At 48.8% G+C, this 23,067-nt stretch overlaps 1 long non-coding RNA gene across 1 annotated transcript in view; it reads left to right on the top strand.

Annotated features, from left to right (window-relative positions):
- LOC309606255 overlaps window positions 1–23,067 on the top strand; it is a 71,965-nt gene that overhangs the window by 21,631 nt on the left and 27,267 nt on the right. Inside the window, exons 4-8 of the long non-coding RNA XR_014231731.1 lie at window positions 5,606–5,762; window positions 13,762–14,062; window positions 14,397–16,180; window positions 16,606–17,038; window positions 21,655–21,746. This is a non-coding gene — a long non-coding RNA (uncharacterized lncRNA). The remainder of the gene's footprint in view (window positions 1–5,605; window positions 5,763–13,761; window positions 14,063–14,396; window positions 16,181–16,605; window positions 17,039–21,654; window positions 21,747–23,067) is intronic.

Below are 23,067 nucleotides of genomic sequence, written 5' to 3' on the forward strand. Positions count from 1 at the left end.
CTATGGAGGTTGGGCAGCGGGGGAAAGGTGGGCTGGGGAGTGGGGTAGGGGGGTGTCGAGTGAGACCGAGCCTGCTGCCTGGGTCATCGTTGGAACAAGGAGTAAATTCTGCTCAAGTTATGCGATAAACCAATCAATTTCTGTCTTGGGAAGTGAGAACATGTGGTGCCCCCAGTGAGGGGGCGCCTGTCAGGCCCAGACTCTGCCCTGAACCTCAGTGGGCAATGCTTTCCATGAAGACTGCTCCCCATCTCAGGTGTGGCCGTGCTGAGTCCTAGAGCTGTACAGATGGGAGGCCTTGCTGGGCTACATCCACACTCAGCCCCAGAGGTGATCTGAGCATGCAGTTGAAGTCCACTAATATGATCTTGTAAAAAAGATTTCCACTGCGAGGTGAGGCTCAACTGCTGTGGCTTCTTGAGACCACGTTCTTCCGTGTATGTGTCCAGCTCGCTCTCGTATCTATATCGGCTTCTAAAATGCTTTCTCTGCTTTAACACCTTGAGCATTATTTTTTTTTTTTTTTTTTTTTAGGTAAGAAGTGGATTTATTTAGAGAGAAACACGCTCTACAGACAGAGTGTGGGCCATCTCAGAAATCAAGAGGCCCCAGGGTACGGGGTGGTTAGTTTTTAATGGACTGGGTAATTTCTTTTTTTACTTCCTAAATTTTATTTATTTATTTTTTATACAGCAGGTTCTTATTAGTTATGTATTTTGTACATATTAGTGTATACATGCCCATCCCAATCTCCCAGTTCATCCCACCACCACCACCTAACCCCCTACTTTCCCCCCCTTGGTGTCCATACGTTTGTTCTCACAAACATATGGACACAGATGTAGAGAACAAACGTTTGAACATTTTCTTAAATGTGACCAGTCTGAGTAGCTGGAGCAGAGGGACGGTGGAACACTCTAGATCATCCTCTCCAGTCAGTGGTGCTTCCCAGAGGACCGCCATCTCGGTGGCCTGGAGCCCTGAACCTCGGCCCAGTCCGCTTTGTCCTGAGAGCCCACGGAGCCAGCTTCTTCCCTTGGCCTGATATTATCCTCCCCTGGCGGTGAGCAAGCGGGTGTGACATTCAGAGGGCCTAGTTATTGGTAATCTTGACCTAACTGGCCTTGATATGACTTAGCCACTCGTGCTTTGGAACGAAAGTGGTCCTGGTGAGAAAGCCGGGGATGGAGACTGGAGCGATACTCTGAGAACTTATCCGGTTCTGTATCTCTTGCTGGCTTAGAGGCCGGTGGATCCCAGGAACTGATCTCTCATGCTTCCTCCTAATCCCGTTTTTGAGGAACACGCAAAAATGTTGGCCATGTGATTCAGCATACAAATCGCATCTTAGGTAATAATTCCAGGACATATGACTAGAAAACTAGTGATAACAAAGAAATGCCTATTAAGCATTTAACAATAGATCTTAGACGTGGCCATGAGATGGGCTTCATCCGTTGCCCTGTTTCCACCTGTCCTAAGATTTCCGGAGAGAGAGAGAGTGATTGGAAGTAAGATTATGGCTCTTAAGTGAAGGATCTACTTTTCTCTAATTGGTTAGACCTTAAAGGAAGGATTTATGTTCATATGAATTGTGCAGAAAGGAATTTTAACAAATAGGCAGTGGGAGACAACATAGACTGAGAGCATAATTCAGAGAAGAAAAGGCCTTCCAGGAAGGACTCACATACACTGCAAACTCTCCAGTCACAAGAAAGTCCTCTGTGTACTGGAGTGCCCTAGTGAGTGCATTGGATGCGTTTATTCATACCGTTAGTAACTAGTCCATAGCTTGTCCTCCCGTTGCTAATAACAGAGACCTGAACTGCCCTGAAGCCACACCTTGCTGGATCTCCAGGGTTTCTCAGCCTCAGCACAGTGACATTTCGGGCTGGATCGTTTATTGTTGGGGGAAGGGTGTCCTATGCATCGTAGGATGTTCAGCTGCGTCCCTGCCCCTACCCACTAGATGCCTCTGGCACCCCTCTCCCAGTCACGCAACCAAAAAGGTTTCCCGACCTTGCCCCGTTGTTCCCAGGGGACGAAATCCCTCCTCTCCCCCATGGTGAGAACCAACGAGGTAGAGGAATGACATCTTTTTTCTCCAATGTTTCCCAACAATTAAGTTAGCTCTTTGGGGAGCCCAGAGGGACAGAAGGCATCATTCCGCATAATGCCGATCCCCAGCAGGCTGACGGAGGGAGGAGCGCGGACCACATGGGTGCCCCGAGTTAACGACTCCCGTCTGGGGGTGGAGGTGTGAAAGGTCACCGTGACAGCAGTCACGCCCACTCCCACCCCCAGCCCCTGGGTTTCCCATGAACAAACCCCATCAAGTGCTGAGTGAGCCAGATCCTGCTGAGGCTGTGAGAAAACAGGCATTCTGGATTCAGAACATTAAAACAACTCTTTGGCAACAGGCAATGACTAGAGCAGAGATGAATAATGACATGTCCCCCTGGAAGAATCCCTCTTATTTTCATAGGAATGATGTCTTTGTGTGCTGAGGCAGAGGCACGGGGGAAAGTGCTGTCTACATACAAAATGCTCCCCAAACATATGACGTGATCCCAAAAACTCTGGACAGGAGGATATAACTTCAAAAACAAAACCAAAAACAAACAAAAAAAAAAAGCAAAACCCTCTTGGCTTTGTAGATAGAGCTGATACTTCCTCTATATTGAAAAAAAAATGCTTCTGTGGTCAGTCACATCTGAATGCTGTTGGGTGAGGTAACCCTGGGGTTTCCATGGAGACATGTTTTCCAGTGGTGCCTGCATCAGGACACTTCGCTGTGCTGCTTCTCATCTGCAGCTGAGCCCCTGGATGCTGAGGGAAGAAAGTCATGCCCCAAACTGAGACACACCCCAAAGGGGAAGAAAGCCGTGGCACCAGGGAGACTTTCCAAACCCTTTCTATCTGCGGACCTCAGAGTCCCATTTGTGCATAAGGAGACCGATCTGGGGACAGCAGTGGTTTCTGAGCTTGCAGTGAAGGTAAGACAGAGACGGGGTAGAGTGGGACGTGCGTGAAGACCAGGCATGTGAGACTGACTCCGCCCACTGGTGCTCAAGTCCAAAGAGGCGTCTGCTTTGAACTCTCCCTTTGAAGTGGGAGCTGGCCCTTGCTGCCAGCATTCTGGGTTCTCCATAGTGGAGACATTTCTGTTGCCACAAATAGATTAGAAAAGGCTTTTGACAGTAACATTTGGCTGGATTCAAGGACTCTGAAATCTCCTGGAGTAAGATTCATGAGCAGTCAGGCCGTGAGGCTAATCCATGAATGTCACGCACTTTATGGTAGGACTCAGCATGGCAGGTTTTCACAAGGAGCAATATTTATGTGACCCAGACAGGTGCCTACACAGCTTGAGATGCAACTCAGGCTCCCGTTCCTAATGGCTTTCTCTCTAAGGACCGACTCGTGTCCAGAAGAGGCTGGATCGGTCTCTGACGAGTGACGTCTCATGGTGGTTGTATCTGTTTCCAATAAGCCAAGTTTTATAGTCTGTCAGTGGACTGACTGCAGAGTTATAAAAAGTTGATCTCATAAAAGAGAAACATGAGTGGTTGACACATCACATTGTATCTGTGTCATTCTGTGCTCTGGCAGCTGCGCTGGCCCTCATTTATAGCAAAGGAGGTGACATAAAAGCAGAATAATCGGATTTCAACTATCATGGGGATTTCTCCACCCCATGGGGCTCTGAAGGGTGAGGACTATTGTGTGACTTCTGGTTTCCAAGGAAATATATTTTCCGTGCCACTGCTGAGATGTACTCAGTAAATTCCAAAAGGAATAAGGCAGAGTGGAATGGCTTCTAGCTTCTTCAGAGTGAGAACTGATAAATTCTTTGAAAGAAGTAAAAACAAAAGAAAGAAAGACCACAAACTAACATTCTTGAGGCTTTCAAGACTTTACCTAAGCAAAGAATTTTTCTGAAAATATCATGGCGACAGTTTTCACTTTATGGTATGTCTAGTTGCTGGGAGAGGTAGAGAGACAGTAGCTCCTTTTAAGAACAACTCCAGTCCTGAATATCCACCCTGCTTTGCAACCTGACCAAGACATACTTCTATCCCGGTTGCCCTGCCTCTTTTCAAAATTTTATTCCAACCAGCGTTCTAAACAGGGACGCAAGGAGAGGACCACCCATCATGTGATGCAAGACAGACCACCCATCATCAGCTGATGCAGGGACAGAATCATGACGCAGAGAAAGAGAATTACTTGTAAACCTATACGTGGATGGGAAGGTCATCAAGACCCGAGGCTACTCCAGGGACCAGTCTTCCCTCGTTGTGTCAGTTTTTATCTTCATAAAACTCTGTCTCCTGTCTCTACCAGCTGGCTTCCTCACCCTTAGCTCCCACGTGGCAATTTGAACCCAGCTTTGGATGCCCCAGCTTTGACTTAACCTCAGTGTGCCCTTCATTTGACCTCTGCCACTGATGCCTCAGTCCCCCAACTCACCTTTTCCGGCCACCATAGAGCTTTGGCAGCCTGTAGACTGGCTACCCCAGGTCCTTTAGCTTGCTCCTTGGGCTCCAGGAACAAGAGAATTGTGCTGCCACAGCTGCCAGGCGTGTGGTAGAGCATGTTCTCTGAGAGGGGCTGTGCCCTGCAAGTAGAGATCAACCTCTTAATAAGCCATTGGCCGCCATCCCAGATCTGAAAGACATCCCTCCATCCCTCCATGATTCAGCTCCAACTTTCTTTTCTGACCTTCCTTCTAGCCCAAATGAAGCACATGCTGGTCCTTGAGGACCTATCACGGACCAGGGTTCTTGGCCTCCTTAATCAATAGAAATTGATCAGAGGCCAGACAAGAAATTCAGGCAAGGCTTTATTGGGGGCTCCTGCTGCAGCAGGCGGGAGCGAGAACAAGTAACAGGTTCCCGTGTTTGCTTCCTAAGTGCGGGGGCGAGCTGGTTCCTTCTATGGGGTGAGGGTAGGGGCAGGTCCAGGGGTTGGGCTGGAGGGGTGGCTGAGGTGGTCTGCCCACCCCTTTGGTGGTGTTGAGGGCGGTGGGCATGCGCAGTACCCTGCTTTTGCTCCCGGCTCTTCAGAAGTGGCAGCTGGGTTTTTGGTCTTTTTGTATCTTATTGTTCATAATTTGCCCCAGCTGCTCATGCATGCAGTTATTTTTAATCCCTTATAAGTTTCTTTGTATCCTGTTGCTCAAGCAGACATGTTTCCAGGTGCAAGCCCCACAGCAAAGGGTGCCAGGTCCCAGCCTGTCTCAGACCCTCAGCTCTCTCGCCTCTGTGGATTTTCTCCACATATGGGAAACCTGCCACAATCCCCAGCCCCAGCCATTTTTCAAGGCTCATTCTTTCTGTAAAGCTTTCTCTGATCCTGCCTGATTGAAAAAAACCCAAAAAACAAAAAACTACACTCCCCTCTAATCCCACTAAGCATGTCTCATTGCAATGTGCTGTTGCCACACCCCAGCAGAAGGGGAGCCGATCACTCTACCCCTTGAATCTTGGGTTTGTTTTGGCCAATGGAATATCAGCAAACATGACATATGGAGGGGCTGGAAAAGTGCTTGTGCATCAGGGCTTTTCCTCTCTCTTGCTGATAGGGACCTTTTTTCCACCAGGAGAGTGAGGCTGGACCACATCTGGAGGACAAGAGGTCCCCTCCATCCCAGCCATCCCAGATGGATAAGCAAGGCCCTCCTAGATCACCTGGCACTGCGGAGCCAGCCCCAGACAGAAGAACCGACCGGCCCATTGCAGAATCATGAGAGGCAACAGGTAGGTGTCCTCTGAGTCACTGAATTTTGGAGCGGTTCATTATGCAGCAAAACCAAACTGATGTCCCATCCCTCTGCATCCTTCACATTGGAATCGCTCTCCTTTTTTGAAGCCCCATAGTATTTTGTCAGTATCTTTTATTGGACATTTGTCACTTTCTACATTTTCTCATCATCCTTTATGGAAACACTTAACATCAGTGAGAGAATAAATTACTTGAGGGCTGAATTCATGCTTGATTCATTTTTGTATTTCACCCAGCCTCCGCTCCCACAGCATCTAACTAACCCTGACATGGAGCAAACAACCAGCAGTGTTTGTAGGGTGAATCGGTAAAGGAGGGACAGCAGGGAGCCATGAGTGAGAACACAGATTTTAGAATTCCTGGGTGAAAACCCCAGTTCTGCTACTTACTAACGGAGTCTCCCTGGGAAAGTTATTAAGTCATTTTTTTTTGCCTCGGTTTCTTCATCTGTAAAGGGGAAAATAGCAGAATCTACATCGTGAGGTTGTTGTAAGGATTAAGCGAATTGGCAGCTGTTATTTGTGAACTAAATAAATGAGAGGCGTCCACTGCTGCTTCTCTAGTCCATCCAGCCAAGGCCACACTCAGTGTCATCTCCATTCTCCACATCCGCCAAAGGTCCTCTTTTTTTAAAAATTAAACAATCAATTAATTGATTTTTAAAACTTGAGATATAATTGACATATAATGTTATATAAGTTTAAGGTGTACAACATGTTGGTTTGATGTACTTATATGTTGAGACATGATTATCACCACAGTGTGATATGTTTCATGTTCGCATCTTAAAATTAGGTAAATGACCTCATCTTTCAAGCTCGAATTCATTTTTAGTTTTAATTTTATTTTATACAAGTTATAGACAGTTCCCTGTTCTCTGCGTTTAGAAGTATAAACAATATAAATCTGTTAATTCTGTACATAATATTTGTAATTATGATGTAACGCTATCCTATCCTTAAAACATTTAAAATAAACCCTTTATGTGCAAAAAAAAAAAAAAACAAAAAAGTCTTGAGCCTCGTCTACTGAGTAACAGAATGTAACTGACGGTCAACTGGTCCAATGAGCCAGCGTAAATAGAGATGGCTGGACTCTGCCCGGGCCCCACCCCCACCCCCGTGCTTTGGAGCAGAGGGAAATTGAAAAGGAGATCGCCGTTAAAAGCATGGTCTTTGGAGCCATTTGGACCACGATGTGCATCCTTGCTTTATCAGGCACTGCTCAGGGGACCCTGGGAAGACGACCTATCTCTCTGAGTCCCCATTTCTTCATCTTCATTGGATGCACAGCCATCACTCCTCCTCCACGGCCTCCTGTTGTTACTGCTACTTCTCTCTCTGCTACAGTGGCTGTGCCGTCTTGCCTGAAGGAGATGCTCAATGCCAGGGATATCTGCCAAAGGCCCCATTTTAAATTCAACCAGTTAAGGACTGCCTGGAAATACCCTCTTCGTGTCCCGTAGCTTCCGTTTTGCAAGGGCTGTTGAGTTCTGCCTCCATATATGGTGGCCATTTGCACAGCTGTGAGACACCTCCTCCAACAAGTGCCACTTGTTACTCCGCAGTGGTAACAAGCTGTGAGCCTGGACTGGCCACACCAAATGTCAAAGGGGATAGAAGAGAGAGTGGTGCTGGAGAATGTGGCTGCACTGGGCTCTTGATTTCACCTTCCAAATATCCTTTCAATCTGTCCATTCCCACAGCTGCCGCCCTAGTCCAGGCTCCTATCCTGTCTCACCTAGACAGCTGCAAATGCCTCCGTCTTACTTGAGATACCCCGAGAAAGCAGAGCCTAAAAGGACTTCTTTGCAGATTGCTCATTTAGGAGTAATCCCAGGAATCAGAAGGGAGGGGCAGGCAGAGTGGGAGGAGAAGGAACGTCTATATAAGAGTGCGTAAGTGAGGTCGCCGCCGTGGGACCTAAACCCAACCTGGGACCTGAAGAGTGGGTTCTGATTGCCCATGAGGAGCGTTTATCCACCGGCTCCCATTCTCCACTGGCTGAGGGTTGCTCCTGGAAGCACAGACTCTCGTGCACATTCAGATCATTCCTACATGTGCACCAACAGCTTCCCTGGCATCGGTGTCACTGAAGAGGCCCCAGGGAAGGCGGCATTTGAGGTGAAGCCCACCTGGGAGAGTCCGCCATGGCCGTGGCCATGGCTGAATTCAAAGGGGATGCTGAACAGGTGTGGGGCAGGGCAGCTAAGGTTTCCTGTACCATCTCCTAACTGTACAGTCTCTTCCTGTACAGTCTCTACCCTTATCAGTGCTCGCTCTTCTTTGCGCAGGAGCTACAGTGATTATGTTTTCAAAACGTTAAATGGATCTGTCACATATACCCTCTGAACCCCCAGGGCTTAAATCAGGTCTATGGAGAAAGGTCACAATCCTGAGATGGCCTAGGAAGCCCTGCCACCTCTGCCCACTGCTCCTGCCCACCCCCACCTCACTCTCCGGGAATGGGCCACCCTACCTCCTTGCCATCTTGTCCAAAGTGCTGTGCCCACTCTGACCACAGGGCCTTTGCACATGCCGTTCCTTCTTTCACTAGCACACCCCTGTTTGTCCTTCACCTCTCAGCTCAAGCGTTGTTTCTACAGAGGAGCCTTTTGAACCCCATCTCTGGGATGAGCCAGGGTCCTTTGTCAAGCCTGTTGGAGAACCCGACAGTCTCCTTTTAGAGGATCTGGTGGCAGCATTTACCTAGCTGGGGGCAGGGGGACGGTAGCTGGAGGGGAAGTCTGGGAGAACAACTGACTTCTCGCTGCATAGCCTTTGGGACCTTTGGAAATTTATGCCCTGTTCTCATGTTACCAACTAAACTATTAGGTAATTAAACCTAAATCAGAGCAATAAGACAACTGCAAAAATCCTCATTAATTGGCCAACTGATCGTCCTGGTTACTGTGTCTGGACGGCTGCTGCTTCGGGACCCTGCCTGTCCCAGGGCCTCCTCTCCCCCTGAGCCCGTTCACTGCCAAGCTGCATCTGAATGCCGTGGGACATGTCTTATTCTCTTCCGGAGATGAGATGGGTCGGGAGAATGTATCTTCCTGGTTCCTTGAGTGTATGTTGTGCCCTTTATTCAAGATTTGTGCTCCCCCGACTTCCTGAAGGGCTTACGCTGGCTGAGAGCCTGGGATGCCGTGTGGGGAGAAATGTTTGAGCATCACACTTCCAGGACTCTCTCCGAGAAGCAGATGGAGATGTTTCAGTCACCTGATTTGAACAGATCACAAAACTTAGGCAATAAGTTTGACTTTTAAACTCTCTGGCAACCAAGGCCGAAAAAAGGGGAGCAAAGTTCTTGGCTTTGGAAAAATTTCATCCAGGAATGTGTCTGAGTTTCAGAGTTTCAGGAAGAGCTGCTAATTTTTGAACTTTCTCTCCAAAGACTCAGACTGCCTTCCCTAAGCACAGGCCCTTCCTTCTTTTTAACGGCTTGATTGAGGTTTAGTTGATACACAATAAACTGCACGTGTTAATGAATACAGTTTGATGAGTTTGGACACATGTGAACACCTGCGACGCCATCACCCTGTTTTCAGAGTAATCGACATAGCATCACCTCCGCAGGTGTCCTTGTGTCCCTCTGTTTGATGGTTGTGTAATGTAGTGACAACACTTAACGTGAGACCTACTCTCTTAAGAAATTTTTTTTTTAATTAATTAATTTATTTATTTTTGGCTGTGTTGGGTTTTCGTTTCTGTGCAAGGGCTTTCTCTAGTTGTGGCAAGCGGGGGCCACTCTTCATCGCGGTGCACGGGCCTCTCACTGTCGTGGCCTCTCTTGTTGCGGAGCACAGGCTCCAGACGCGCAGGCTCAGTGGCTGTGGCTCATGGGCCCAGTTGCTCCGCGGCATGTGGGATCTTCCCGGACCAGGGCTCGAACGCGTGTCCCCTGCATTGGCTGGCAGACTCTCAACCACTGCACCACCAGGGAAGCCCCAAGAAAATTTTAAGTGTACAACACAGTATTTTTGACTATAAGCCCTACACGGTACAGCAGATCTCCAGAACTAATTCATCTTGCGTAACTAAAACTTTATACCGGGCAGGCACTCCCCACTTCGCCCCTCCCCCCCGCCCAGTAACCACTGTTCTACCCTCTGCTTCTACGTCTATTTGAGATTCTCATATAAGGGGCATCATGCGGTATATGCCCTTCTGTGTTTGGCTTTTTTCACCGAGCACACTATCCTCTAGGTTCAACCATGTTGTCACAAATGGCACTCAATGTCCATCAACTGATGGGTGGGTAAAGAAAACATGAAATGTACATACAGGGGAATATTACTCAGCCTTTAAAAAGAAGGGAAGCAGTACTTCCCTGGTGGTCCAGTGGTTAAGACGCCACGCCTCCACTGCAGGGGGCACAGGTTCGATCCCTGGTTGGGGAACTAAGATCCCATGTGCTGCGTGGTGTGGCCAAAAAAGAAAAGAAAGAGAAAAGAAGAAGAAAGAAGGGAAGCAGTCCCTCTCTTCTTCATTCATCCTTTTTTAAAAATTTAATTTACTTTTTATTTTATATTGTAGTATAGTTGATCTTCATGAATCCATGTTTTTAAGCTCTCACCCCTCAAAACATGCCTCCTCTGACTCTCCTGTGCCTCGGTTCTCTCTCTCTCCCCGTTGTCCTCTCCCCACTCTTGCTTCTCCCCCTTTTCTCCTCACCCCCTAACTCTGCCTCCCTGCCCTTTCACACACCCATCCACAAGCTTCCTGTTCCTTCAGTTTTCACCATCTGAAGTGCTTCCTGCAACATGCAAGACTTGAAAGGGAACAGACAGGACTCAGCTGTCACTGAACTTTCCTTCCCTTCCCAGCCCTTTCCCCAAGGGCTTCAGAATATTTCAGGCCCAGTGCAGCGCTCTCCTTCTGTAGATGCACCACTGCCATCCCTCATAATGTTACTGACCAGGGTTCTTGGCTTTCCCCAATCAATAGAAATTGATCAGAGGCCAGACAAGAAATTCAGGCCAGGCTTTATTGGGGGCCCTGCTGCAGCAGCCGGGAGCGAGAAGAGACAACAGGTTCCCTTGCTTGCTCGCTCCCTGAGGGGGGAGGGGGGGCGGTTGGCGAGCTGGTTCCTTACATGGGGTGAGGGTAGGGGTGTGTCCAGGGCTCGGGCTGGAGGGGTGGCTTAGGTGTTTTGCCCACCCCCTCTGGGGGTGGTGTGTGCAGAGGGCATGCGCAGTTCCCCGCTTTTGCTCCCAACACCCTGTTTTTGCTCCAGGCTCTTCAAAAGTGGCAGTTGGGTTTTTTGGTCTCTTTATATCTTTTAGGTCCAGAATTCGTCCCAACTGCACATGCACGCAGTTATTTTTAGTCCCATAGAGTTTCTGTGTATTTTGTTGCTCCAGGAGAGGTGTGTCCAGGTGCAAACACTGCAGCAAAGGGTCCCAGGTCCCAGCCTGTCTCAATAAGAGCCGGAGAGCAACTTCCCCTTGGGCTTCTTGGGGAAAGGGAGGTATCCACCCCGTCTGCCTCCCCGCTCCCCGCTGTGCTGTCAGGTACCTCCCAGCCAGGTGCACCCGAGGCCCAAAGCCAACACCAAGTTCCCTGCTGGGCCGGGCGAGTCAAGTGTGGCCCCCGCTCTCCTGCACCCTGGCCTCAGACAGCTGCTCCCCACCAGGAACACGTGATTGATGGAACCTCTCCAGAGAAATCCGCCTCGGCCCGCGCTGTAGGCAGAGCTGCTAATGATCACAGTTTAAATGGCTTTGCCAACAACAGAGCACAAAGGTCTTTAAAAGAGAGTCATCCCTTGTCTATCAGAAGAGCAGAGCCAGTTGTTAATACTTTATTACAGTTTATCTCCAGAGATGGGGGTGGAGAAGGGAGGCCTGGGGAGTTATTTCCATGTGTAGATAGACTCAGGCCTGACGTTTGTATGTCACTCGTGGCCAGAGTTCCTTTTTCTTTTTACTCCAGAGAGGAAAAATAAAACTGAATCTGCCCACTTAACAGCTCAAGGCATCTCATGCTGTTCAACAGCAGATGGCACTGGGATGCCTTGGAGCTGTCCTCGTTACCAGGGATCTCTGTGCAATGGGCACAGCCCCAGCAGCCTTTCTGCCCCATGTGGCCAGGCACATGAGCGCTTTTTTGGGATCCTTCCCAAATCAGTCTGGGACCAAAGGATATCAGCTGGTGCCCCCAAATCAAAACACTGTCTTCCACCATTTTTCTTCTCATTTGGATGTCTTTGGAATTTGTGTCTGAGAGGAGCGTCCTGGGACGTTTATAGGTGAGGCTTGTGGTTTGTGAGCTGGGGGAGAGAAGGGGAGAGGAGGAGGAGGGGATGGGGAGAGGTCGAGTGGTGTGAGGAGGAGCTGGTGGTGGTTTAACAGGGTTATTAAGGGTGGAAGTTGTTGGGGGGGTGGGTATCGCTGTGGGCAGAATGCAGCCTTGGAGCCTGGGGACTGGATTAGACAGGCTCCGGGATTGGAGCAGGGGACTCAGGACATTTGAGGTAAAGGTTTTGAACCCATGAAGGCCTTTCTTTGTCTCTGCATCTCATCTCTGCTTGCTTCCTTCATTCCCTTCTGCATTCATGCATCAGAAAATACCAGCATTTTGTATAGCACAGGGAGATCAGCTCGGTGCTTTGTGACCACCTAGAGGGGTGGGATAGGGAGGGTGGGAGGGAGACACAAGAGGGAGGGGATATGGGGATATATGTATACATATAGCTGATTCACTTTGTTATACAGCAGAAACTAACACACCATTGTAAAGCAATTATACTCCAATAAAGATGTTTAAAAAAAAAAAAGTAGCCATGGTGAGGAAAGTTCTCATTTAGTCTTTGTAACCATCTTTAAAAAGAGTAGAGGATGTCCTATTCTATTATTCTATCACGACTGCTTTATAGACATATTTAACAATGTAAAACTTTTAAATTATCTGTTAAATCTTATTTACAGAAAAAAAAAAAAAAAAGAAAATACCAGCGTTTGCCAGGTGCCAGCTCCTGGCGACACAGCCGTGTAAAGACAAACGTATTTGTTCTCCTCACAGGGCTTCCATCCTCTTTGCCTCTCTGGGCAAGGCCCTCAGAGGTGAGTCATTCTACTGCGGGAAGCTAACTCCACCCCCGAGGTCTGATGGAGGGGCTCTTGTCCATAAACAGCTGCCATGGGGCACAGCAGGAGGTGGGCAGATGCTGCTGGAGAGGGCACAGCAGCGGCCCTGCCAAAAACAGCCCTTAAATGGAAAACACACAGGCAGCTCATGGCTTATTAAGTGAGGTTGTCTGACAAAGCAGCGGATCTAGCCTGGAGAAGAGAAGGAGGGTGGGCAGGGCACGCTACAGGATCTTCAAGATCTGAAGGATGTCACAGAAGGAAAAAGGTGGGGGCATTTGTAGCGACCCCAGAGAACACAGTTTACAATGCTGGCTGGAAGCTACAGGAAAATTAATGTTGGCTTAATGTAAGGAAAAATTATCTAAAACGTGGATGTGTCTGGAAACACGTGCGCCGCTCCCTTGAGGGGAGGAGGCCGCCCCCGTGGAGAGGGCAGGCAGCCCCCGTGCCTCCTGCTGGTCCTGGCGCAGGAGAGACGCCACACCGCGTGCACAGCCTGTCTGCGCGACGTCCAGCGTCCCGGCTGACTTTATGATTTTGAGATGCTGTGAAACATTGAGCAACTTTATCTTAAACACCGCCACCACTTATTTCTAATTTGAGGGCTCCTTTCACATACAACTTTCTGTGGAGTGGGGAAAAAAGTTTCCAAGGCCTTGCCCGTCTTTGCTCCCTCTGGAAAACCATCGGAGGCACCTTCTCTCTTGAGTGTTTCATCTGGCAAACTCTGGGCAAACAGGGCCCGGTGCCTTATAAACACGGCGAGGTTACACACGCTTCTGCGACCCTGGAAAACACACACTGTCCTTGTCCTGGTTTATGGTTCATTTTCAGATGATGCTCTGAGGTCTTCACTCATTCTTATTTCCTTTTCTCAGGTTGAAGAGGCGGGAGTTAAATGCCGGTGGGTGAGTTGCCACCAGGATCGTGAAAGCTGCCCTCTGAGAAAGGAGCGTCGCTCTGAAGGGAAGCTGACATTCCTGGGGAATTTGGGGCCACGCCTGGGACGGCAGTGCCAGCAGAAGGGCACCTGCCGTGCACAGTGGGTGTGCTGTCTCCCTGGGGTTCGCCGTGGCCGTGCGTCTGACTCTCCCGGGTGGCTTGTCCCCAGGCCTGAGTGCTGGGCTGGATCCTACACGTGGCTGCCGCCACCCGGAACTTGCCTGAGCAGCCCCCCAGGTTCTGGGCCTTTCCTTGTGAGGCAGGGGTGGGCACTGCAGGGAAGGGCAGGGGGTGGGGAGTAACCGTGTGAGCGATCTTGACTCTGGAGTCCGGCGCTGGAGGTCGTTTCAGCTTTAGGTGCCGGGGGTGGGGGGTGTCATGCCAGGGCAGCGTTGCCTTGGTAAAGGCTGCCTCCCTGCCTGGAAGAGACTTGAACCCGCTTGGAGGTTTTCAAAACCAGCCGGGTTGCAGGAAAGGAAGAGGATGTCCTTCCTGTCACCTTGGATTTATCATGTTCTTCCTTCTCATGCACATCATGCCCACGTTGCTAAAACCACTGCATTTTTTCCAGGCAGCATCTCCTTGGTCGAGAGCCCAGGTGCTGTTACAAGCTGCACCCATGCCCTGGTATCCCCGTGACATGGCCTGCCCCCCGGGAAAGGAGAGACACCGGCCCTTCGGAAAGACACGCGGTGATGCCAGAGCCGGAAGCACACAGCAAGGCTGACAGCACCCCCGTCTCCAAATGCAGCTGTTTCCTCACGGCCCCCAGGAAGGAGATCCGGCTGTTGCCTCAGCATCCTGCGTCAGCTTCTAACAGCCCCGTGAGTGGGCGGAATGCTCCAGAAGGAATCCTGTGCCCCGTGGGCCCGCTTTGTGCATCTCCGTCACCGTGGCGTCAGGCTCCTTCTGGCCCTGTTTGACTCAACGTTGATTGCAGCCTTAATACTCAAGTTCTTGATGAAATCCTCTCTTTGACTTCTGCTAACTTATAACACCCCTTCAAAGCCCCTGGCGTCCCAGAGGCACTGGGTTCTGGACCAAACACCAGGCGCCATCCCCCAGTCCCCCAGGTGAGTGTAGCCAGGGCGTCTCTAAAACGCCAAGTGGCCAACCTGCAAGTGGACAGCCGGCCGAGGGTGACCCTGCTTGTGGAGCGGGGCCCGGCAGGCTCGGCCGGTGCAGGGCGTCCCGTTACTCTGCGGCTTGACCTGCCTGGTTCGCCGTCGGCTGAGGCCGGAGCCCAGACGGTAGGCCCGACTCAGCTGTGTCCTCGGGTCCCACACAACATCTTTGTCACGAAGCTTGGCAAGGACTGCTGAGTTCTTCCTTTCTGTTACCCCAGAATCATGCTCTGGGAGGGAAGGTGCTCCGGCCGGCCTGTCTGGAAGACTAGGTTGAGGCTCCTAAGGTGGGATTTCAGCCCCTGTGGGGCTTTGATGTGCAGGGAAAGGAGAGGGGGCTGCTGGCGGTCTCACTGAAGTGCAGAGACCCAAAGCCATACACGGAGCGTGAGGAATCCAGCCCGGGCAGCAGATTCATTAGGCCAGTCTGGGAAGGCTGCTTCAGCCTTGGCGACGGTCGAGCTCCCGGGGGCCGTGACTACACCGCATATTTATTTGAATTCCCTCACGTAACCCAGCACAGAGCTTTGCCCAAGTGGACAGACTAGCTCAGCGGAGCAGGGGGTGCAGCCTGGAGCCTGACTGTCTGGGTTCGGATCCCTGCTCTGTCCTTCAGCCCTGGGACGTGCGGCCGAGTCAACCGCCCTCTGTGGGCCTCGGTGTACTTGTCTGTCCAGTGGAGGCAGCGAGAGCCCCTGCTTCTGAGGCCGTTGCGTTCAGAACAGTGTTTGGCTGACTTGCTCCCACTGTGCAGCGCCCGGCAGGCACTGGGAGAGGAGAGCGGAATCCAGGGGCATCAGACTGGCGGCTGCCCCGGGGCGTAGACGTGGGCCCCTTGTCTCGGGCACTTATCTTTTACCCTGGTGTCTGTCAACTGTTTTACACGTTGGGGACTTTTGGAATTACTCGAATCACCTGACCAAGACAGCCCAGAAGAAACCAGCACGGAGACTGAGACTCCGCGGCGAGGCCGTGAGCAGAGACCACCCGCGGCCTTTCTACGGCCCGCGCTCGGGCTCAAATGTACGGCTCAGCGGTGCCGGGCTCTGGGTTACGCCGCCCGGCTCCCCTTGTGTCCAGAGGTGTGTCAGGAGCGGGGCAGACCCCGGGGCCCCAGCCCAGAATGCCGCTCAGATAAGTCTCCGTGGGAGTTTGTACTTAGCCTCTGGCCTTGCTGGCCCCAGGCTCTGGCCACCTGAGAAAGTGGCCGGAGACGACAGAAAATCACAGGGTAAGTCACAGGCCAGGTGTCCAGGGAGGGGCCTGCGAGGGACCGTCCCGGGAGTCCTGTGCGGGGGAGGACGCCCTAGCAGAGGAGCCCATGCTCAGCTCGGGCCCTCCCCGACCCCTCCTCCCGAAAGCCTCAACCGACAGAAATCGCCCCCAAGGGTGGGCGCCGGCCTCTCTCGCCCCTTCCCCTGCGCTGAGCTCGCTGTCGGGCAGGCGCTGCTTCTGCCAGGCCCCTGGGCTCCCCTGGGCCCCGAGCTGCCCAGAGAAGACGAGCAGGGTGATCACTGGCCCAGCTCTTCGGAACCATTGCGAGGCTGAAGACAGTGAAGCTTGGCAAGAAGCCCACCACCAAATCCCCTCTCCTCTGTGGCACCCCCAGCCCCTGTTCTCTCTTCCTCTCCTCCTCACCTTTCTATCCATCCATAGGCGGCTGAGAGCATCGGCCAGCAGCGCTCCAGTTCCAGAGGCACCGGCTCAGTCCTGTGGATTCGGAGAGTCTGGGTACTGGGGGAAGGGCTAACTGGATTCTGGAAGCCTCTCTCCCCGGGGAGGCGGGGCCAGATTCAGCCAAGGCCCCACCATCTGTGCGAGGAGATGGCGTGCCTTCCCCGAGCTGCCCCCCTGCTCTGTGCAGCAGACGCTTGGCTCTGGCGGCGGATGTGGAAACTGAGGCAGGGCTGAGGGAGGCTGTGGGCAACCCGGCATCCACCCCAGGACCCCCTCAGGCTCTGCGCTCTGGCGAGCTCAGCACTGCGTCTGAAGAAAGTCCTCTGACAAAGAGGACACAAAGGTCCGCAAAGGCAGGACCAGCTGAAGAAGGGTCTGGAACTGGAGGGGCCCTGGGACAGCCAGGGAGGAGGTGACCGGGACAGCTGTGGTCCCTTTTAGTTCCCAGGCTCCACACCACTCCTGAATTCCTCTGGGAAGTGTCAGGGTCCCCGCAGCCGCTGTTTTCCCACTGCTGCACCCCAGGGTCTAGAGCTGTGCCTGGCACATGGTGGCCTCTTGGCAAATCTGCCTCTGCTGGGGACGGGCATCATGGAGAGGGGCAGCAGGGGCTCTCAGGGCTCCAGGGCCCTTTCTGTTTCAGTCTTAGAATGGCCTGGGGGTTGGGGCGGGGGACCAGGGAAGCGAGTGTGGTGTGTCTCCAAGGTTCTCAGCCAGCACCCGCCCCCCGCCATTCCTGCCTGCCTTTACCCCACTGCCACCCCACCGCCCTGCCACCCCATTCCCACAGCTTCCCTCCCCTCCTCCATCCTCTGACGTTAAGATGTTCACATTCGGTCTCACCTCGTTTGTCTTAAGTGTCAAGGTCTTAAGCTAAAGAAATAAATCTCTAAGATGACTGATCTCAGGCATCAACAGGAGAGAGGAAGGCCTGTCTTGGGGAGGGGGTGACAATGGGGACTTCAGGGGCACAGAAAATCCCCATGAGACCCAGCTCCCCGGCTACCAGCCCAGGGGTGCCTTTCTTCTCAACACAGCCCCTCACTGCAGCGAGTCCAGGGGTCAGCGGTCTGCGAGGGCGGCTCCCCGGCTCACCTTTCCAGCTACCTGGGTGTGGCCTGGGGACAGGGAGCCTGGGCTTCCAGAACAGACGATTTCAATTTAAGGCGGCATTTGGGGAGAATACTGTTCCATTTGCTCACTTTTCTTAGTCCTCCCCCCAAAACTTGATTCAGTCAACAGTGGATGAGAAAGGCCTGTTTCTAGCAATGCCACTGTGAGAAAGAGAAAAATCAGCAGCACAAAGCAGGCTGGGTTCTCATCGGGAAGAGGGCACTTGGGGGGGTAAAGAAACAGAGGCCGAGCAAACACGGGGCGACCCTGAGCTCACCGCACTCCCTGGTGGTTGACCTTTCATCCCACGTGGGACCCCAGAAAAGGCACGAGAGCACGGGGAGCCCCAGTGATGATTACGCCCAGGGACACATACCTGCTCATTGCCTGGTTTCCATTAAACCGGCCTGATCTCTTTAGGCCTTTGTTTATTTTCATGGCTGATGCAACCCAACCAGACTGATGAGTCTGGATCTTTCTTTTTCTTATGTTGTTTCCTGTTTCGTTGAATGTGTTCAATATTTCTGTGCATATTCATTTCTCATCTGATGCTGCCAAAGAGAACCATGGCCCTTATTTCCTCTCCCAAGGCCATGGTCTGGACACGGTTCATCGTCAAAGGGAGAGAATCTTTGGGAAAGATGAAGGGTTTCGGTCCAGCCTCTACACCCTTTTGGAGTTGGACAAGCTGAGTTTCTAAAGTGAAACTGTTGGCTGGACTCGGAGTCCCAGCCCTGGGCCAGAATGAGATGTTCAGGAAAGGTGTTTCTAGGAGGCATGTTGCTTTGAAAATTTCCAAGTCTGGGCTTGAGGATTTGGGATAAAGTGACCCTCCTACCTTTCTGAGATTCTCTTTCTGTTGGTTTCCTCGGAGATCCATCTACCAGCCTAGCTCTGGGCCTGGCCAGAACTAATGGCCCTGGGTTTGGAAATATCCCCAAATACAATCTCCTCCAAGGGTTTTACCCTTCACTTGGAACTCCACTGGGCCTTTTAAAGTAGATTGAATCCATATGTTTCTGATTCATTTACACTTAACTCATCAGAATGTTCCCTTTTTTATGAGTGATTTGTTGTCTTAAGATGCCTTTTGTAGTCTTGTTTATAAGCATTTCTTTTACCCTTAGAAACAAGATACCATGTCTTGTTAAAGCATGGGGGTAGGGGCAGTGGTGGTAAAAATATAACTTCAGGTATGAGTTTTGGTTCGCAAAGGGGAATGCAATGTTTCAGCAGAGCTCTTTGGTTGGTCGAAAGATTTCTCTATTTGCTCAGAGCGTGAGACTGGCAATGGCTGTCCGCACCCCTCCTCCTAGGCTGGAAACTCAGTGAGTGCTTCTCTGAGCAGCAGTGTAACACTAGGCAAATTGCTTCATGTCTTCTCTCCTCAAATCCTTCGTCTGTAAAATGGGGATACTAATACTCCCTGCCTCACGGGGCTGTTGTGGTAATAATGTGCTGAGGCTGTTACAAAAGCATGAGTCATGCAGAATTAGCTAGAGTTCCTTTATGCAGTGCCAAGCCCATGCATTGCTCTATCCTTTCCTTCATATGCCACCCCTCTGGTCCACTTAGACTCCAATTAATCCTCCAGGACTGAGTGCAAACATCTCCTGTTCTAAGACCTTCTCTGCTCACCAGCCTTGATCGTCAGTTTTTCCTCCATGTCCCTGCACACGTCTTACACACTTCTCTGTTGTCAGTCTCCTTGCTTGTTGGCTTTTTTGTTTATATAACCTGACTACCCCCATTTGGAAACTGGCATCTCCTTGAGGGCAGGAAAGTGGTATTCATCTTGGTTTTCCAAAGCCCAGGACAGAGTCTGACCCATAGGAGGTGCTCAACAATAGTTTGAAATTAAGGAGATAAAAACAGAAAAGGGGACACAATGCTGCCCATTCTTTTTGTACTCAGGATGAATCTGGTTAACTGTACGTGGCTTTATAAGGAAGGAGACTGATGGAGTGATACAGTGACCACAGGGTCTTCAGCATGATGTGGGCTGGGGGTGGCAAGGGAGAGAAAGGGACCAGAGGAGACTTGGGATCTGAACCACAGAGGCAGAGCAAGTTCCGTGGAGAAGGTGAAGAGTTCATTTTGGGATGTGTGGAACGCAACACTCAGGTGAAAATATCTTGCAAAATGTGGAAGTGTGGGCTGGGGAAAGTTTGGATCTATAGATGTTGAAACACTGAGGGGACTTCTGAAGTTAGGGTAGGTCATACCACAGGGGAAGCATGGTCTCTTTGCCTTGGAACATAAACTATCAGCCACTAACATTTTTTATTTTTCTAGATATTTAGAGTATAAAGTTAGGTCGTTCATTAGAGGTCTTTCTGTAGCATTTACAGCTATAAATTTCCCTCTTAGCACTTCTTTCACTGCATCCCATAAGTTCTGACATGTTGTGTTTTCATTTTCACTTGTCTCAAGGTATTTTACAGTTTCCCTTGTGCTTTTTTCTTTGACTCATTGGTTGTTGAAGAGTGTGTTGTTTAATTTCCACATATTTGTGGATTTTCCAGTTTCCCTTCTGCTATTGATTTCTAGTTTCATTCCATTGTGGTTGGAAAAGATACTTTGTATGCTTTCAATTTTTAAAAATCTGTTAAGACTTGTTTTGTGGCCTAACATATGGTCTATCCTGGACAATGTTCCATATGCAGTTGAGAGAAATGTGTATTGTGCTGTTGTTGGGTGGAGTGTTCTGAATATGTCCGTTAGGTCCAGCTGGTTCCTAGGTTTGTTCAAGTCTTCCATTTCCTTGTGGATCTTCTGTCTGGTGGTTTTGTCAGTTACGGAAAGGGGATATTGCAGTCTCCTACTATTATACAGTAGTGTTTCTATCAGTGTTTGCTTCATATATTTGGAGCTCTGATTCCTGTTGCATATATGTTTATACTTGTTATAGCTTCTTGGTGAATTGACCCTTTTATCAATATATAATGTCCTTCTTTATCTCTCGTAATAGCTTTAGACTTAAAGTATATTTTGTCTGGTATTTGTATAGCCACCTCAGCTCTCCTTTTGTTACTATTTGCATGGAATGTCTTTTTCCATCTTTCACTTTCAATCTATAGGTGTCCTTAGATCTAAAGTAAGTTTCTTATAGGCAGCATAAAGGTAGATCATGCTTTTTTATCCATTCTGCCAGTGTTTGTCTTTTGATTGCAAATTTTAAACCATTTACATTTAAAGTAATTAGTAATAAGGAAAGACTTATGCCATTTTGTTAGTTTTCTGTATGTCTTATAGCCTTTTTTCCCTCATATCCTCTATTACTGCCTTCCTTTGTGTTTAGTTGTGGGTTTTTTTGTTTTTTGTTTTTGTTTGTTTGTTTTTTGTAGTGACATGTTTTGATTTCCTTCCTATTTCCTTTTGTGTATATTCTATGTGTGTTTTCTTGGTGGTTATCATGGGGATTATATATAACCATCCTAAAGTTATAACAATCTATTTTGAATTGATACCAACTTAACTTCAATTACATACAAAAACTCTACTCCTTTACAATTCCATTTGACCCCAACTTTATGTTATTGATGCCACAAATTACATCTTTATATCTTGTATACCAGTGAACATAGATTTATAATTATTTTTATGCATTTCTCTTTTAAATTCTGTTGAAAATAAAAAGTGAAATTATAAAGCAAAATTAGAATAGTACTCACTTTTATATTTGTCCATGTATTTACCTTTACCAGAGGTCTGTATCTTCCTAGGGCTGTGAGTAGCATTATAGCATCCTTGCATTTCAACCTGAAGGAGTCCCTGCAGCGTTTCTTGTAGGGCACAACCAGTGGTAATGAATTCCCTGTTTTTGCTTATCTGGGAGTATCTTAACTTCTCCCTCATTTTTGAAGGACAGTGTTGCTGAATATAGAACTCTCACCTGACAATTTTTTCTTTCAGCACGTTAAATATATCATCCCATTGCCTTCTGTCCTCTGAGTTTTCCAATAAGAAATTTGGCTGATAATCTTACAGAGTATCCTTTGTACACGGTGAGTAACTTTCCTCTTGCTGCTTCAAGATTTTTCTCTTTGTCTTTCAACAGATTAATTATAATGTGTCTCAGTGTGGGTCTTTTTGGTTTTATCCTACTTGGAACTTATTGAGTTTTTTGAATTCATAGATTCATGTCTTTCCTTAAATTTGAGAAGTTTTCAGCCATTATTTCATCAAATAAACTCTCTGATCCTTTTTCTCTTCTCCTTCTGGGACTTCCATAATGCATATATTGGTCTGCTTGATGAGGTTTTGTAAGTCTCGTAGGTTCTGTTCACTTTTCTTTATTCTTTTTTCTTTCTGCTCCTCAGACTTAATAATTGCAAATGTCCTGTCTTTGGGTTCATTGATTTTTTCTTTTTCCTGTTCAAGTCTGTTGTTGAGCCCCTCTAGTTAATTTTTCAGTTTAGTTACAGATATCCCACACTTTTTGAAAGTTTGCTTCATGCCACTTCTCTTTTACAAAAGACCTATATTAGTAACTGTTTTTACTAACCAAAATAGATCAGAAGAAAAAAGTGAAAATAGCATTAAGCATTTGTTTTGCAGTGAGCCATTTTAGAGACAGTACTTCCTCAGGAACTAGACTCAGTATCTCAGCATCAAGTCACCATAGTTTTGAACTCCGTCTGTGAGCATCTATGCTTTATCCTGATTTATTTTGTGCATCCATTAACTAGATGTATCCTAAGATAATTTCTTCTTTACTTTATGCTATTTTGGCTTACAAAAAGTTTCACAGAAATGCTATACTTTCAGAGAGTGGGAAAAACCTTATTGTACTTTTCAGTTTCAGAATTTCTGTTTGGTTCCTTTAGGTAATTTCTATCTCTATTCTCATTTTGTTCGTATATTGTTTCCTGATTCCTTTCAGTTCTTTGCCCATGCTTTCCTTTAGCTCTTTAAGAATATTTTAGATGACTGTTTTCTCACAGATACAAAGAACAGATTGATGGTTGCCAGGGGCAATGGAGAAATGGGTAAAGGTGGTCAAATGTACTTCTAGTTATAAAATAAGTCCTGATGATGTAATGTACAACATGGTGACTAGAGTTAATAATACTGTATAGTATATTTGAAAGTTAAGATCTTAAAAGTTCTCACAAGAAAAATAATATAACTCTGTCTCGTGATGGATGTTAACTAGAGTTACTGTGGTGGTGATTTTGCAGTATATACATATATCAAATCATTATGTTGTACACCTGAAACTAATATACTGTTATATGTCAATCATGTCTCAATATCAAATCAAATCAAATCTTTGGTACACACATTGAATTTCCTTACTAAAATATGAGAAATTCTGAATTCCAA

Source organism: Balaenoptera borealis, assembly GCF_965194805.1.
Source record: "Balaenoptera borealis genome assembly, chromosome: 11".
Lineage (NCBI taxonomy): Eukaryota > Metazoa > Chordata > Mammalia > Artiodactyla > Balaenopteridae > Balaenoptera > Balaenoptera borealis.